The sequence below is a fragment of the Budorcas taxicolor genome, chromosome 20, assembly GCF_023091745.1.
Source record: "Budorcas taxicolor isolate Tak-1 chromosome 20, Takin1.1, whole genome shotgun sequence".
NCBI classification, from domain to species: Eukaryota; Metazoa; Chordata; class Mammalia; order Artiodactyla; family Bovidae; genus Budorcas; species Budorcas taxicolor.
This window is the reverse complement of record NC_068929.1, coordinates 3892980-3910637: the sequence shown is the minus strand read 5'-3', so window position 1 is coordinate 3910637 and position 17658 is coordinate 3892980. Positions and strand designations below refer to the sequence as shown.

The 17658-nt window shown below is 48.3% G+C and overlaps 1 pseudogene; it reads left to right on the top strand.

The window, feature by feature from the left end:
- The first annotated feature begins 16190 nt into the window (after nt 1-16190).
- LOC128066258 (olfactory receptor 10AG1-like) lies at nt 16191-17129 on the top strand (annotated as a pseudogene).
- Nucleotides 17130-17658: the final 529 nt, after the last annotated feature.

Here is a 17658-nt window from a genome sequence, read left to right as displayed (position 1 = left end):
CTAGAGTAAATTTCTAAAAATTTTGTAACTGCATTGCTGAGGTGGCAGAAAAAGAAAAAAAATTCAAAAGAGTGAGGAAAGCAGGAATTTAGAAAAAGCAAAAAAAACATATTTTTCCTTCGGGGCATCTCACAAATATAAATTTCAGTTTTGATACTTGACTGTCATGCAGGAGGATAGGTGACAAACCATCACAGAGTTTAGTAGAAGACCTCTCTTTAAAGCTGAGCTGACAAAATGCTAAGTCCTTTGTGTCGGGGTAAAGCAGAAATAAATGCACATCACACACGTGGCCAGTAAGGAAACGCTTATCTTGACCTTGTTTCTGAATAGAGAGAGAGGGAGACGACTTCCTCGAGAATTTAAAACCAGTTTTTATTGGGGCACAACACTGCCTGGAGGAAAGAATATATTTTCTAGTCTGCTTTGGAACATGACACGTATGTTCTGTCCAGTGACATCTAAGTGGAAGTGATGCATGTGTTTCATTCAGGACTTATCCATGTTTGCTCGTAAATGAGATTAATTTTTGACATTCCTTTCTTGGGCCGAACTTGTCTGGTTTGAGTTCTCAGAAAGGAAGAAAGGTATTGGAGTAGACAGCTAGCAGTCTCTGCTGCCCTGATACAAGAGGTGATTGAGACACGGGGTGTCACAGAAACAGAATTTTCACATGAACAGGAAGGATTTTCCTTCTTTAAAGAAGATCCCAGCCCTGGGAAGCTTCCCAGGTGGCGCTAGTGGAAAAGAACCTGCTTGCCAGTGCAGAAGATGTAAGAGATGGGAATTCAATCTTTGGGTCAGGAAGATCCTGTGGAGGAGGGCATGGCAATCTAGTCCAGTATTCTTGCCTGGAGAATCCCAGGGACAGAGGAATCTAGTGGGCTACAGTCCAGGTGGTCGCACAGAGGGTGCCTCACATAAACTGACATGCCATCACACACCATTTCACACTCTTGCATGTCCTCCCATGCCCTTGCACACTCTCACATGGACTCACATGCTCTTTATGCCCTGACACTTGCTCACCCACTCTTGCACATCCTTGCACACCCTCGCATGGGGTTGCACATCCTCTCACTTCCTTGCACACCTTTGCAAGCCCTCACATGCCCTTGAACGTTCTCACATGCTCTCACACACCCTCACACACACTTGCACACCCTCGCACATCCTCTCACACCCTCAGATGCCCTCGAATGCTCTCATACTCACATGTGTATCTTGCACAGCCACACACCTTGCATGCACTTGCATATCCTAGCACATCCCCCCGTGACCTAACATGTCCTCAAACGCCCTCGCACACACCTTCATGCTCTCGCGTTCTCTCACACATTGTTGAACACTCTTGCACATCCTCACACACCCTCATGTGCCCTTGCATACCCTTGCATGCACTCCCACACCCTCACACGTCTTCATACACCATCAAATGCTTTCACATGCACATGCACACTCTTGCATGCCCTTGCACACACTTGCATGCCTTAACACCTTTCCCCATGCCTTAGCACATCCTCAAACATCCACACACACCCCTGCACACCCTCGTGCTCTCTTGCACATTGTCAAATGCTCTTGCACATCCTCACACACCATTGCACGACCTTGCATGCTATTACATGACATTGCACACCCTTGCATGTCCTCGTATGCTCTTTCATGTTTTCCCATGCACTCACAAACCCTCGCACACTGTCACGTGGCCTTGCACCCTCTTGCAAGTCCTTGCACGTTCTCACACTCTCACAAGCTCTCCCACGCCCTTGTCCACTGTTACACGTCCTCATACACCCTTGCATACTTTTGTATGTTCTTGCACACACTTGCACACCTTTAGATTCTCTTTCATGTGCTTGCACACATTTGCACACCCTCGCACACTCACAGATGACCTGACTCACCCTCATGCCCGTGTATGCCCTAGCATGCCCTTGCCCATGCTCACACATCCTTATACGCTCTCACACGTCCTCGCATTCCCTCACATGCCTGCACAAACCCTAAAATGCCCTTGCCCACGGTCACATATTCTTGTACATCCTTGCATGCTCTCACTCATCTTTGCATGCCCTCACACACCCTCACATGTCTGTGCACGCCCTAGCAGGCAGTCACACGTTCTTGCATGTCCTCGCATGCTCTCACATGGCCTAGCATGCACTTGAATGTTCTCTCATGCTCTCGCAAGTCCTGCATGCCACCTCACACCCTTGTATGGCCTCGCACACCCTCACATGTCCTTGTACGCTCTCGCACATCATGACACACTCTTGCACATTCTTGCATGGCCTCACAGATTCTTGCAGGGCCTCACAGATTCTTGCACGTCCTCGCGCACTCTCCCATGGCCTTGCATGCACTTGCACATTCTTGTACACCCTCGCATGCCACTGCAAGCCCTCACACACTCTTGCAAAGCCTCACACAGCCTCGCACACCCTCACATGTTCTTGTACACTCTCGCACATCATGGCATGCTCTCGCACACTGTCACAGATTCTTGCACGTCCTTGCATGCCCTCACAGATTCTTGCACATCCTCGCATATCCTTGCACACTCTCCCATGGCCTCACACACACTTGCACATCCTTGTTCACCCTTGCATGCCACTGCAAGCCCTTGCACACTCTTGCACAGCCTTGCATGCTCTTCCACACCCTCGCATGTGCTCACTCACTCTTGCACGGCCTTGCACATCCTTGCACACACTTGCATGCCCTCTCACGCCCTCACATGGCATTACAAATCCTCGCATGTCCTCCCATGCTCTCGCAAGCCCTCGCACGCCCTCCAACATTCTCGCATGTCCTCACACACCCTCATTCACCCTCGTTCACCCTCGAATGCTCTTGCATGCACTTGCACACTCTCACACAGCCACAAAAGTACTCCCAAGCCCTCACATGACCATGCATGCCCTCACACACCCTTGCAGGCCCTACCACACTCTTGCCCATGCTCACTTATTCTCACACATCCTGGCATGCACTCACATGACCTCAAATGGCCTTGCATGCCTACGCACGCTCCCGCATGCCCTTGCACATCCTCGCATGCACTCTCAAGCCCTCATGCACTCTCACGTACTCTCACACTCTCTTGAATGTTCTCATACACTCTTGCAAGCCCTCACATACCCTCACACACCCTCACACACCTTTGCATGCTCTCATGCATCATCACATGCAATGCCACGCCTTCACATGCACTCGAACGCCCTAGCACTCCCTCACATGCACTCACATCCCCTTGCACCCTCTTGCATGTGCTTGCAGGTCCTCACATGCTCTCATATTCCCTCACACACCCTCGCACACCCTCACACGAATGTCCTTGTACACTCTCGCAATTCTTTGCACACCCTAACATGCTCTTACATGCTCTCACATCCCCTCGCACATACTCACATACCATCACGCATGCTTTTGCGTGTCATCACACACTCTGCCATGCCCTCACATGCACTCGCAGACTCTAGCATGCCCTTGCATGCCCTTGCATCCCCTGGCACCCTCTCACACATGCTCACATGCCCTCACGTGCTCTCACATGTCCTTGCACTCCTTCACATATTCTCGCATGCACTTGCATGCCCTCACACAGCCTCACAACCCACACACGTCCTCACACATCCTCGTAAGCCCTCACATGCCCTTGCCTCTCCTTGCATGTCCTTGCACCCTCTCACACACGCTCGCATGCCCTCACACATTCTCACACAGCCTCACACTCCCTTGAATGTCCTCGTACACTCTCGCAATTCTTTGCATGCCCTCACATGCTCTTGCATTCTCTCACATCCCTTAGCACATACTCACATACCATCACACCCACTTTCACTGTCTCATGTGCCCTCACACACCCTCCTACACTCTTGCAGGCCCTCACATGCTCTTGCATGCACTTGCACATGCTTGCAGTCCTTGCACACTCTCACATGGCCTCGCACATCCTCACACTCCCTAACATGCCCTTGCCTGCCCTTGCCCACTCTTGCACATCATCACACGGCCTCACATGCCCTTGCACACTCTTGCTCGACCTCGCATGTACTCACACACCCTCACATGGCTTAACATGCCCTCACAGGCTCTTGCAGTGCCTCACATGCTCTTGCACTCCCTCTATGTTCTTGCATGTCCTCACATGCCCTTACACATCTTTGCACACTCTTGCATATCCTCGCAATGCTATCATGCCCTTGCCTGCTTTCACACACCATCGCACGTCCTCACACACCCTTACACGCCTTCTCATGCTATTGCATGCCCTCACATGCCCTCACACACTCTCTACACATCAGTGCATGCTCTCACATGCCTTTGCACATGCTCAGATGCCCTCACATACACTTGCATGGCCACACACGCCCTTCCAAGCCCTTGCATGCTCTTGTACACCCTCACACACTGTTGCCCTGCCTTGCAACCCTCACACATCCTTGTATGCTCTCACACATCCTCACACATCCTCGAATGACCTCGCCTGCCCTTGCACACCATCACACACTCTCACACATCCTCGCACACTCTCTCACACCTCACGTCCTCATACACACTCTCACACCTTTGTACACCCTTACACTCCCTTGCATGCCCTCACACACTCTTATACTCCATGGCAAACCCTCACACACTTGCACTGCCTTGACTCACGTGCTCTCAACTCCCTCTATGTCCTTGCATGTCCTTAAATGCCCTTGCACACCTTGCATGCTATTACACTCCCTCCCACTACCTCGCACACTGTTTGCACACCTTTGCAGTCATACACTTCCTCGCCCATGCTTACACTCCCTCACACACTGTCACACTCTTACACTACCTTGTACACCCTCACACACTCTTACACTCCCTCACATGCTCTTCCACCCCCTCGCACACCATCCCACACTCTTACACTTTCTTGCATGCTATGACATTGCCTCACACCCTCCTACACTCCTTTGCACGCCCACACACTCTTACACTCCCTTGCTCATCTCTGCACACTCTTACACTCCCTCACATGCTCTGACATTTCCTCGCCCACCTTGCATACCCTTACACTTCATCGCACACCCTTTCACACTCTTTCACTACCTTGCATGCTGTTACATTCCGTTGCACATCATCACACACTCTTACACTCCCTTGCATGCTCTTACACTTCCTTGCACACACTCACACACTCTTACAGTCCCTCACATGCTCTTACACACTTTCCCACAACCTTGCACATTCTTAAACTCTATCATGCTCTTCTACTCCCCCACACAACCTCACATGCTCTTACACTTCCTTGAAGGCTCTTACACTTCCTTGCAGGCTCTTATACTTCCTTACATACCCTCACTCACCCTTACACTCCATCAGACACTCTTGCATGCTCTTATACTCCCTTGCATGCTCTTCCACTCTGTGGCACAACCTGACACACTTACACTCCTTTGCACATCCTCGCACACTCTTACACTCCCTTGCATTCTCTTACACTCTCCTGCACACCTTCACAACTCTTACATTCCATCGCAAACCTTCACACATTCTTACACTCCCTCACGCAGTTGTACACACCCTCACTCACCCTTGCACACTATTACATTCCCTCACACACTCTGCAACTCCCTCACACACCCTCACACACTTTCACTCCATCGTACACCCTTGCACACTCTTACACTCTCTCGGATGACCTCACACACTCTTACTCTCCCTCACACACCCTTGCATGGTCTTACACTCCTTCGCACATCTTGCATACTCTTACACTCCCTTGCACACCATTGAACACTCTTACATTCCCTCTCACACCCTCACACACTCTTACACTCCCTCACAAGCCTACACCTGTGGTCACATGTGCATAGTCTCAGGGTTAACCACTCTCAGACCATAGACATGTTGTCACAAGTTCACAGTCTTCATGGTTACCCCACCTACCAGACCATGTACCTGGAGTCACATTTCCAGTTTCCAGGGTAATTCCCACACCCAGACCTGGCACATTGTGTCACTTGTCCACAGTCTCCAAGGTGAACTTTTCCCAGACCCTACACCTGGTGTCACATGTCCGCAGTCTCCATGGTGACCTCACATCACTTACCCTGTACCTGGGGTCAAGGTGACCTTCCTCCCAGACCCTGTACCTGGGGTCACATGTCCACAGTCACCAGGGTGACCCCCTTTTCAGACACTGTACCTGGGGCCACACGTACACAGTCTCCATAGTGACCCCCTCTCCCAGACCCTGTCTATTTATTTTCTATTTACTAACCTCTTACCCCTTAACAGTCCTTAGTGGTAGTGGTGGTTGTTTAGTCGCTAAGTCATGTCCAACTCTTGTGACCCCATGGACTGTAGCCCGCGATGTTCCTCTATCCATGGGATTCTCCAGGCAAGAATGCTGGAGTGGGTTGCCAATTCCTTCTCCTGGAAATCCTCTTGACCCAGGAATCAAACCTGTTTCTCCTGCATTGCATGTAGATTCTTTACCGACTGAGCTGTGGGGGAAGCTTTTGAGCTATGAGAGAATGCCCAGACCTGGTACCTGGGGTCACACGTCAACAATATCCAGGGTGTCCCTCCTGCCCATAACCTGCACCTGGTGACATATGTCCAGTCACCAGGGTGACCCCTCTCCCAGATCCTGCACTTAGGGTCACATGTCCACAGTCTAGGGTGATACCCTCCCAGAAACTGTACAAGAAGTCATATGTCCACAGTCTCCAGGGTGAACCCACTCCCAAATCCTGCACTTGGGGTCACATGTCCAGAGTCTAGGGTGACACTCTCCCAGAAACTGTACCTGGGGTCACAGGTCCACAGTCTCCAGGGTGACCCCCTTCCAAGACCCTGCACCTGGGGTAACACGTCCACAGTCTCCAGGGTGATCCAGCTCCCAAACAATGTACCTGGAGTCTGATGTCACAGCCTCCAGGGAAAGCCACCTCCCAGCCCCTGCACCTGGGATCCTATGTCCACAATCTCCAGGGTGACTCTGGACTGGGGTCACATGTCTACAGTCTAAAGTGTCATCCCACCTCCTATACCTTACATGTGGAGTCACACATCCACAATCTCCAAGGTTACACTCCCCGCCCCCCCCCCCGCCCCCCCCCCCCACCCCGAACATGCACTGGGAATCACACATCCAGTCTTCAGGGTTAGCCCTCTCCCCAGACCCTACACTTTGGGTCAAATGTCCACATTATCCATGTTGATCCCACTTCCCCTATGCTGTACCTGGGGTCACATGTCCACAGTCTCCAGGGACATTATGTTCATGGTGTACATCCACAATGTTCATGGTGACCTCCTCCCAGACGCCTTACCCTCCGCCTCTAGGGTAAGACATCCACAGTCTCTACAGAGGCCCCTTTCCAGACCCTACATGTGGGATCACATGTCCACAGTCCATAGGGTGACCCCGTCACTCAGACCCTGTACCTGCTCACGTATGTCCACAGTCCCCAGGGTGATAGCACCCCCAGACCCTGTACCTGAAGTCAAAGGCCTCCAGGGTGACAAACATCCCAGACACTGAAACTGGGTCACACATGCAGTCTCCAGGGTGACCACAGCCCACATCCAAGCACCTGGTGTACATGTCCACAGTCTCCCTGGTGAACACCTTTGCAGACGACCCTGTACATGGGATCACATGTCCACATTTTGCAGAATGAATGTCCTCCAAGACCCTGAACCTGGGGTCACATATCCACAGTTGCCAAGATGAACCCTTCTCAAGACCCTGTACCTGGGGTCGCATATCCAGTCTCAAGGGTGACCCCACCTCCCAGACCCTTGTCCTGGGTTCACACATCCACAGGCTCCATGTTGACTGCTTCAAAGTACCTGCACCTGGGGTCACATGTCAAAATTCTCCTTGACACCGCTCACACTCCTCGCTTGAGGTCACATATCCACAGTCTCCAGGGTGACTACACCTTACCAGGTTCACAAGTCCACATTCATCTGGGTGACACCCTCCCAGAGCCTGTATGTGTGGTCACACATCCACAGTCTCCTTGGTGTGACCCCTTCCCAGACCTGGGACCTTGGGTCATATGCCCACTGTCCCCAGGGTAACCCCACCTCCCAGACCCTGCACCTGGGGTCACACATAAACAGTCTCCAGGATGAGACCACCTTCAGACTATGTACCTGGGGTCACATGACTACAGTGCCCACTGTGGCATCTCCTCCCAGTCCCTGCACCTAGGGTTGCCCATCCACAGTCTCCAGGGTGAACCTCTCCCAGATCATACACCTGGAGTAACATGTCTACAGTCCCCAGAGTGACACCACTTCCCAGGCCCTGCACCTAAGGTCCCATGTCCACAAGATCCAGGGTGACCCCCTCCACACCCTGGACCTGGTTCACATGTCTACAGTCTGAAGTGTGACTCCACTTCCCAGAAACTGCACATGGGGTCACACATAAACAGTTTCCAGAGTAACCCTTTCTTGACCCTGTACCTGGGGTCAAATTTCTGTAGTATCCAGGATGACTCCCTCCCAGACCACATACATGGGATCACATGTCCACAGTCTCTAGTATGAGCCAACATCCAGACTCTGTACCTGAGGGCTCATGACCACAGCGTCCTGGGTGACACCACCTCCCAGTCCCTGCACTTAGGGTAACACATCCAGAGTCTCCAGGGTAACCCCCTCCCAGACCATTCACCTGATGTAACATGTCCACAATCCCCAGAGTGACCCCAGTCCCAGATCCTGCACCTGGGATCACACATCCACAGTATGCAGGGAGAGCCCCTCCCCAGACCCTGCACTTTGGGTCACACGTCCATAGTCCTCAGGGAGACCCCACCACCTAGACCCAGTAGCCAGAAACACCTGCACACAATCCACACGGTAACCCCACCTCCAAGACCCTATACCTGGAATTTCACGTCCATAGTCTCCATGATGAACCCCTCCCAGACCATGGGATCACACACCCACAGTTTCTAGGGTGACCCCTCTTCCCCCCTGCACAGGGGGTTATACGACCACAGTCTCCACATTCACACCCCACATCAGATCCTTTACCTGGTGCCACGTGGCCACAGCTTCCCTGGTGAACCCCTTCATAGACCCTATTCATACGGTCACATGTCCATAGTCTCCAGGGTGAACCCTTCCCCAGACCCTGCACCTGGGTTCACACGTCCAGTCTCCATGGTGACACCATGTCCCAGACACTTCAGCTGGCTTCACACATCCACAGGTTCCAGGGTCAGCCTCTACCCCAGACACTGCATTTTGGGTCACTTGTCCACTTTCTCCAGGGAGAAAACACCTCACAGAACCTGCACTTGGAGTCACATGTCCACAGTCTCCACAGAGAGCCCTCTCCCCAGACCCTGCACCTGGTGTTAGACGACCACCATCCAGGGTGAGCCCTACTCCCAGACCTTTCACCTGGGGTCACACATCCACAGGCTAAAGGGTGACCCCTTTGAAATATAAGCACCTGGGGTCAAATGTCCACGGTCTTCTTGGTGACACCTCTCCTAGACACTGTACCTGGGGTCACATTTCCAGTTTCCAGGGTGACTGCCTCTCCTAGACCCTACACCTGGGGCCACACGTCCACATTCTCCATGGTGACCCCACCTTGCCAGAACTTTTACCTCTGGTCACATGTACACAGTCTCTAGGGTAACTACCACTCCCAGACTTTGACCCTCTGGTCACATTTCCAGTCTCCAGGGTGACACCTTCCAGACCCTTACCTGTGGATACAGTCCGTAGACTTCAGGGTGACACTACCACATCAGTCCGAGCACCTGGGATGACACGGCCACAGTTTCCATTGTGAGCTCCCCTCCCAGACCCTACCCTCATGTTACATGTCCATGGTTTCCAGGGTGACACCCTCCCAGATCCTGTATCTGAGATCACATGTCTTTAGTCCCCAGGGTGACCTCTCCCAGGCACTGTATTTGGGGGTCACATATCCAGTCTCTACCGTGTGCATTCTCCCAGACCCAGTACCTGGTGACACATGTCCATAGTTTCCGGGGGTGATGTCATTTCCCAGACCTTGTACCTGTGGTCACATGTCCACAGTCTCAAGTGTGACCGGCCGCCCTCCCAGACCCTGTCCCTGGTGTCACATGTCCACACTCACCACTGTGATTTCCCCCCCAGACCATGTACCTGGGGTCACACATCCAGTCTCCAAGGCGACCCCTCTCACACACCCTGCACCAGGAGTTACACGTGAATAGTCTCCAGGGTGACACCCTTCCCAGACACTGTACCTGGGGTCATGTATCCAGTCTCCAGGGTGACAGCTCCCTAACACTGCACCTGGGTTCACATGTCTAAAGTCTCCTATGTGACCCCATCCAGACCCTGCACCTCAGTTTACAGGTCCACAGTATCCAAGGTGAGACCCCTTCCAGACCCTGCACCTGGGGTCATACGTCCCCAGTCTCCATTGTGACACCCCCCTGCCAGACCCTGCACATGGTATCAAAAGTTCACAGTCTCCAGGGTGACAATCTTCCCCAGATTATATATTTGGGATCACACATCCACATTTTCCAGGGTAACCCAACCTCACTTACCCTGGTCTGGGGTATCAGGACCACAGTCTTGAGGTGACCTAACCTTACAGACCCTGTGCCTGGGTTCTCATGACCATAGTCTCCAGGGTAACCACCCCCCAGAACCTGCACCTGAGGTAACATATGCACAGTCTCCAGGGTGACCCCATCTCACTGACCATGTATCTGGGGTCATATGTCCACAATCTCCTGGGTGAGACCCTCCCCATGAAAGGTTGTTGCTGAACCATGCAAAGATGCCGGGATTCTTGGCCTCCGGAGGAGAAGAATTCAATCCGGGGCCAGAGATGAGGCTTGATTGCTCAGAGCTTTTGTGTAATAAAGTTTTATTAAAGTATAAAGGAGATAGAGAAAGCTTCAGACAAAGGCATCAGAAGGGGGTAGAAAGAGTACCCCCTTGCTAGTGTTAGCAATGGAGTTATATGCTCTCTAATTAGTTATTACAGTGAATCAAAAGAATGTCTGGAGGTTGTAAAGACCTCACTAGACCTACTCCCATAATTTACACTTTAAGATAACAGGATTAGCCAGAAGGTTTTTTCCAGAGACTGTCCCCAAGCAGGGTGCATTATTGTTATATACTCCTTGGAATGTAGCAGGACAAAAAGAGTTTGTCCTTTCTCCCTCCTTGAAAATTCCAGGCCCCTCTCTCCCTGGGGACCCCTAGACTTCTTATCAACCTGCCTAGGAAATGATTGTCTCATTCCCCCCTTTTCTTTTAGGAGAATTATGTTGGCAAGGGAAAGGAGCATCGTTTTCGTTCCATAACTACTTCCCACTGCTTAGGGGTGTGGTCCCTAAATTGTTAAGGCAACATATTCTCCTAACCCTCATATTGAGGGTCTCTGATCCAGGGGCCCCAAGCAATAGTTGGAGGAGGCTGTGGCACTAGTAGGATCTTGAACAACCATTTGTGACGTAAAAGCCTTCATGCAACTAGGAATTAAATTACACAGTTACAGATGTAAGGCTAAATAATCATTAAAACAAATTAAAATCAAAATTAAAAGTCATATTATGTCCATAGTTACATCAGTCCATCTTAGGATTGTTAGATGGCATCAGTTGAAGAAGAGGCATCACATATGATTGTTGTTGAAGGTATTCTCAGACTCGGAGAAAGTCTTTTCCTTGAAGTGGAGATGTCCACCATGGGAAGCCTTCCACTGATGAAGAGGGGAAACCTGTTCAGCCGTCACCACGGCATAACCTGCTTTATGCTTTTCATACCGAACAAAAGAACTGCCATCTGTAAATATTTCCATGTCAGGATTGTCTAATGGGGTATCCATTAGATCCTCCCAAGCTGCATAGTTTAAAGTTAGGAATTGCGAACAGTCATGATCTGGTGTTTCATTATCCTTCTCAGGAAGGAAAGTGACAGGATTTAAATTACTACAGACTTTAAGCTTAGCTACTGGCCCTTCTAACAACGACTGATATTTAAGAAGTCTACTGTCTGTCATCCAAATATTAACCTTAGAATTTAAGATTCCACTCACATCATGAGAAGTCAGGACAGTAGGGTTCCATCCATTAATTATTTTGAAAGCTTGAGGTGCTAATAAAGCTGCTGCCCCAATTACTCTTAGGCAGTGGGGCCACCCACGTGAAATTACATCTAATTAGGCCTGACAGAATGTGGTCCACTGGAGAAGGGAATGGCAAGCCACTTCAGTATTCTTGCCTTGAGAACCCCATGAACAGTATGAAAAGGCAAAATGATAGGATACCAAAAGAGGAACTCCCCAGGTCATTAGGTGCCCAATATGCTACTGGAGATCAGTGGAGAAATAACTCCAGAAAGAAAGAAGGGATGGAGCCAAAGCAAAAACAATACCCAGTTGTGGGTGTGACTGGTGATAGAAGCAAGATCCGATGCTGTAAAGAACAATATTGCATAGGAACCTGGAATGTCAGGTCCATGAATCAAGGCAAATTGGAAGTGGTCAAACAAGACATGGCAAGGGTGAACATCGACATTCTAGGAATCAGCAAACTAAAATGGATTGGAATGGGTGAATTTAACTCAGATGACCATTACATCTACTACTGCGGGCAGGAATCCCTCAGAAGAAATGGAGTAGCCATCATGGTCAACAAAAGAGTCTGAAATGCAGTACTTGGATGTAATCTCAAAAACGACAGAATGATCTCTGTTCATCTCCAAGGCAAACCATTCAATATTACGGTTATACAAGTCTGTGCCCCAACCAGTAATGCTGAAGAAACTGAAGTTGAACGGTTTTATGAAGACCTACAAGATCTTTTAGAACTAACACCCAAAAAAGAAGTCCTTTTCATTATAGGGGACTGGAATGCAAAAGTAGGAAGTCAAGAAACACCTGGAGTAACAGGCAAATTTGGCCTTGGAAGGCGGAATGAAGCAGGGCAAAGACTAATAGAGTTTTGCCAAGAAAATGCACTGGTCATAGCAAACACCCTCTTCCAACAACACAAGAGAAGACTCTACACATGGACATCACCAGATAGTCAACACCGAAATACGATTGATTATATTCTTTGCAGCCAAAGATGGAGAAGTTCTATACAGTCAGCAAAAATAAGACCAGGACCTGACTGTGGCTCAGATCATGAACTCCTTATTGCCAAATTCAGACTTAAATTGAAGAAAGTAGGGAAAACCGCTAGACCATTCAGGTATGACCTAAATCAAATCCCTTATGATTATACAGTGGAAGTGAGAAATAGATTTAAGGGTCTAGATCTGATGGATAGAGTGCCTGATGAACTATGGAATGAGGTTTGTGACATTGTACAGGAGACAGGGATCAAGACCATCCCCATGGAAAAGAAATGCAAAAAAGCAAAATGGCTGTCTGGGGAGGCCTTACAAATAGCTGTGAAAAGAAGAGAAGCGAAAAGCAAAGGAGAAAAGGAAAGATTAAATTAAATTCTGACCCTGTGGGCAATTCAGAGTGGGAGCTTGCAGGAGAGCAGTCTGAAGAACCGTCAAAGCCTTTTGAGTATCTGGAGACCAAACCAGTTTGTAGGTTTGGGGCTGCTGAGTTTCAGCTATAAGTTTATATAAAGGCCGGCAAGTGCTCCATAACCTGGAATCCAAGCACGACAGTAGCCTGTGATTTTCAAATAATCCTCTCAATTGTCTTAAAGTCATAGGTAGGGGATGATTTCAGTTCCAGTTCCAGTTCAGTCGCTCAGTCGTATCTGACTCTTTGCGACCCCATGAATCGCAGCACACCAGGCCTCTCTGTCCATCACCAACTCCCGGAGTTCACTCAAACTCATGTCCATCAGGTTGGTGATGCCATCAGCCATCTCATCCTCTGTCGTCCCCTTCTCCTCCTGCCCTCAATCCCTCCCAGCACCAGAGTCTTTTCCAATGAGTCAACTCTTCGCATGAGGTGGCCAAAGTAGTGGAGTTTCAGCTTCAGCATCGGTCCTTCCAAAGAAATCCCAGGGCTGATCTCCTTCAGAATGGACTGGTTGGATCTCCTTGCAGTTCAAGGGACTCCCAAGAGTCTTCTCCAACACCACAGTTCAAAAGCATCTATTCTTTGCCTCTCAGCTTTCTTCACAGTCCAACTCTCACATCTGTACATGACCATGGGAAAAACCATAGCCTTGACTAGACGGACTTTGTTGGCAAAGTAATGTCTCTGCTTTTCAATATGCTGTCTAGGTTGGTCATAACTTGTCTTCCAAGGAGTAAGTGTCTTTTGATTTCATGGCTGCAATCACCATCTGCAGTGATTTTGGAGCCCAGAAAAAGAAAGTCTGACACTATTTCCACTGTTTCTGCATCTATTTCCCATGAAGGGATGGGACCAGATGCCATGATCTTAGTTTTCTGAATGTTGAGCTTTAAGCCAACTTTTTCACTCTCCTCTTTCACTTTCATCAGAGGCTCTTTAGCTCCTCTTCACTTTCTGCCATAAGGGTGGTGTCATCTGCATATCTGAGGTTATTGATATTTCTCCCGGCAATCTTGATTCCAGCTTGTGCTTCCTCCAGCCCAGCGTTTCTCATGATATACTGTGCATATAAGTTAAATAAGCAGGGTGACAATATACAGCCTTGATGTACTCCTTGTCCTATTTGGAACCAGTCTGTTGTTCCATGTCCAGTTCTAACTGTTGCTTCCCGACCTGCATACAGATTTCTGAAGAGGCAGGTCAGGTGGTCTGGTATTTCCATCTCTCTCAGAATTTTCCACAGTTTATTGTGATCCACACAGTCAAAGGCTTTGGCATAGTCAGTAAAGCAGAAATAGATGTTTTTCTGGAACTCTTGCTTTTTCAGTGATCCAGCAGATGTTGGCAATTTGATCTCTGCTTCCTCTGCCTTTTCTAAAACCACCTTGAACATCAGGAAGTTCACAGTTCACATATTGCTGAAGCCTGGCTTGGAGAATTTTGAGCATTACTTTACTAGCGTGTATAGATTTTATTCTCTTGGGTCCTATGGCCCTAGTCCCTTCTGATATGATTAGGCCCAGATATCTAACAGATTGTTGACAAAGCTGAGCCTTTTCTCCTGATGACTTGTAACTGCAGCTTGCCAGAAAGTTTAATTATTAATTCAAGAAGTTAGTAAATCACTTTTTGTGGAAGAAACATATTACACATTACATACGAAGATACACTGATGATCAAAAGCTTAAAATCTAGGTATAGCAAAGAAAGATGGCCAATCTCAACCCAAAGCTTTCACATGCATGAACTAACCCTCACATAGGGGCAAAAAAGCCCCACAACAATTAATTGATTAAAGGTATTCAGCAGAATTGTCAATTATTGAAGTCCTTTGTAATTTAGGAGGCTCTGAGGTAGCTATTGTGGTGGATGTATTTCTTACAAAAAGTGTGTAACAGGTGAACATTCTAGTTTGAATGCTTTAATGAATATAAACACTAGGTGAACATGCCTCTTACCCTTATGAGAGTTCCTGGACAGGAAGACCAGCTTAGAATTCTTTGTCATTGAACAGAAAAGTCTGAATAAAAATTATGAGTGCTGAATTTGTAGACACTATATTGAAATACACAGTTTTAAAAATTAAATACCATTCAAACATCTTGAGTGGTTAGCTGATGAATTTTGTTTTATAATAAAATAGCTAAATATGCAGAATGTCAAAGTTAAGAAGACGTTGGAAATACAACTGAAAAAAATGTCATTTAAAAAAATTAACTATATGTATCCCTAAAACTATTTTATATTGCTTAAGACATTTAAAAGAGCAAAAAAAAAATTAATTTTGAATTGATAATGAAAAGCAGAATGAAGAGGTGAAAAGAATAACACATCAGATGCAAATATCAAGTTATTTCATAAAGGAACTTAAATTCAGAATTTGTATTTTTGAGTGTTGAGGCGAATAGCAAAATTACAATCACTTATCTTCAGAACTAAATAAACATTGTATACAGCAGAAAAAGAAAGATTAAAGTTTTTTTTAATTTACAGATAGGTTTAATAAGGATGAAAAACACACTTTATCACACATTTAGAGCACCTGGTGTAATAGGTTTGGTTTTTATAGGAAATTGAAAAAAAGCAAGCTGCAACATCCTGTTTTATAAATAAGAAAACAAGAGCTAATGAAAGTGAAATAATAGTACCTCTGATTGGATCATTCCCACAGATGAGATATGAAGAGATGGAAGCAGAAGACAGCGTGTCCACAGTGATACAGCTTGTTTTCCTGGGGTTTTCTGAGCTTCCAGACCTCCAAGGGCTATTCTTTGGGGTATTCTCCATCATTTACATCATTATCTTAACTGGAAATAGCCTCATAATAATACTAACTAGGCTTGTCCCTGCACTGCACAAACCCACATATTTTTTCCTGGCAAAATTGGAAATCTGTTCCGTGTCCGTCACTCTCCCTAGGATTCTGGCGAACCTTTGGACTCAGGACAGAAGCATTTCTGTGCTGGACTGGGCTGCCCAAATGTGCTTCTTCCTTATCCTCCGAGCCACTGAGTGCTTCCTCCTGGCGGTGATGGCCTATGACCACTGTGTGGCTGTCTGTGGCTCTCTGCACTATCCCCTGGTCCTGACCCCAAAGGTGTGCCTCCAGCTGGCGGTGGGCTCCTGGGTCAGTGGACTCCCAGTGCAGATAGGGCAAACGTGCCAGACCTTCTCTCTGCGTTTCTGTCATTTGAACGAGATTAACCACTTCTGTGACATTCCCCCCATTCTGAAGCTGGCCTGCGGAGACACTTCTGCACACAAGCCGTCAGTCCCTGCAGTAGCTCTGTTGTTTGCTGCTGTCCCTTTTTGCTGACCCTTGCCTCTTACAGCAGAATCATTTCCACTATTCTGAGGTCGCCAACAGCCAGAGGGCGAGCCGAAGCCTTCGCGTGTTCTTCTCGCCTGTCGGTTGTCCTTTTATTCTTTGGATCTGCTACCATTGCATACTTAAGGCCCAAATGCAGTCATTCTGCAGGACTCACAGACTCCTCTCTCTGTTCTACACCATAGTGACTCCGATGTTCAATCCCATGATATACAGCCTTTGGAAAAGGCTGTGATTGCAACACTGAGAAAATTATTGCTGAAAACAGTAGTGTGATGAGTTTATTTTAAAATGTTTTAAATACTGGCCACACGGTTATTAGAGAAAGTTTTAAAGATCTCTACATTTCCCAGTTTAGAAGTTAACCACTTCTTTTTATATTATATTTTTCAGTTCAGTTCAGTTGCTCAGTCATGTCTGCCTCTTTGTGACCCCATGGACTGCAGCACACCGGGCCTCCCTGTCCCTCACCATCTCCTGGAGTTTGCTCAAACTCATGTCCATCGAGTCAATGATGCCATCCAACCATCTCATCCTCTGTCATCCCCTTCTCCTCCTGCCCCTAATCCCTCCCAGCATCAGATTCTTTTCCAGTGAGTTAACTCTTCACATGAGGTGGCCAAAGTATTGGAGTTTCAGCTTCAGCATCAGTCCTTCCAATGAACACCCAGGACTGATCTCCTTTAGGACGGACTAGCTGGATCTCCTTGCAGTCCAAGGGGCTCTTAGGAGTCTTCTCCAGCACCACACAGATCAGCCTTAATTATTCCTGTGTCCGCTCCCTCCCCTCCCCCTCCCATCCCTC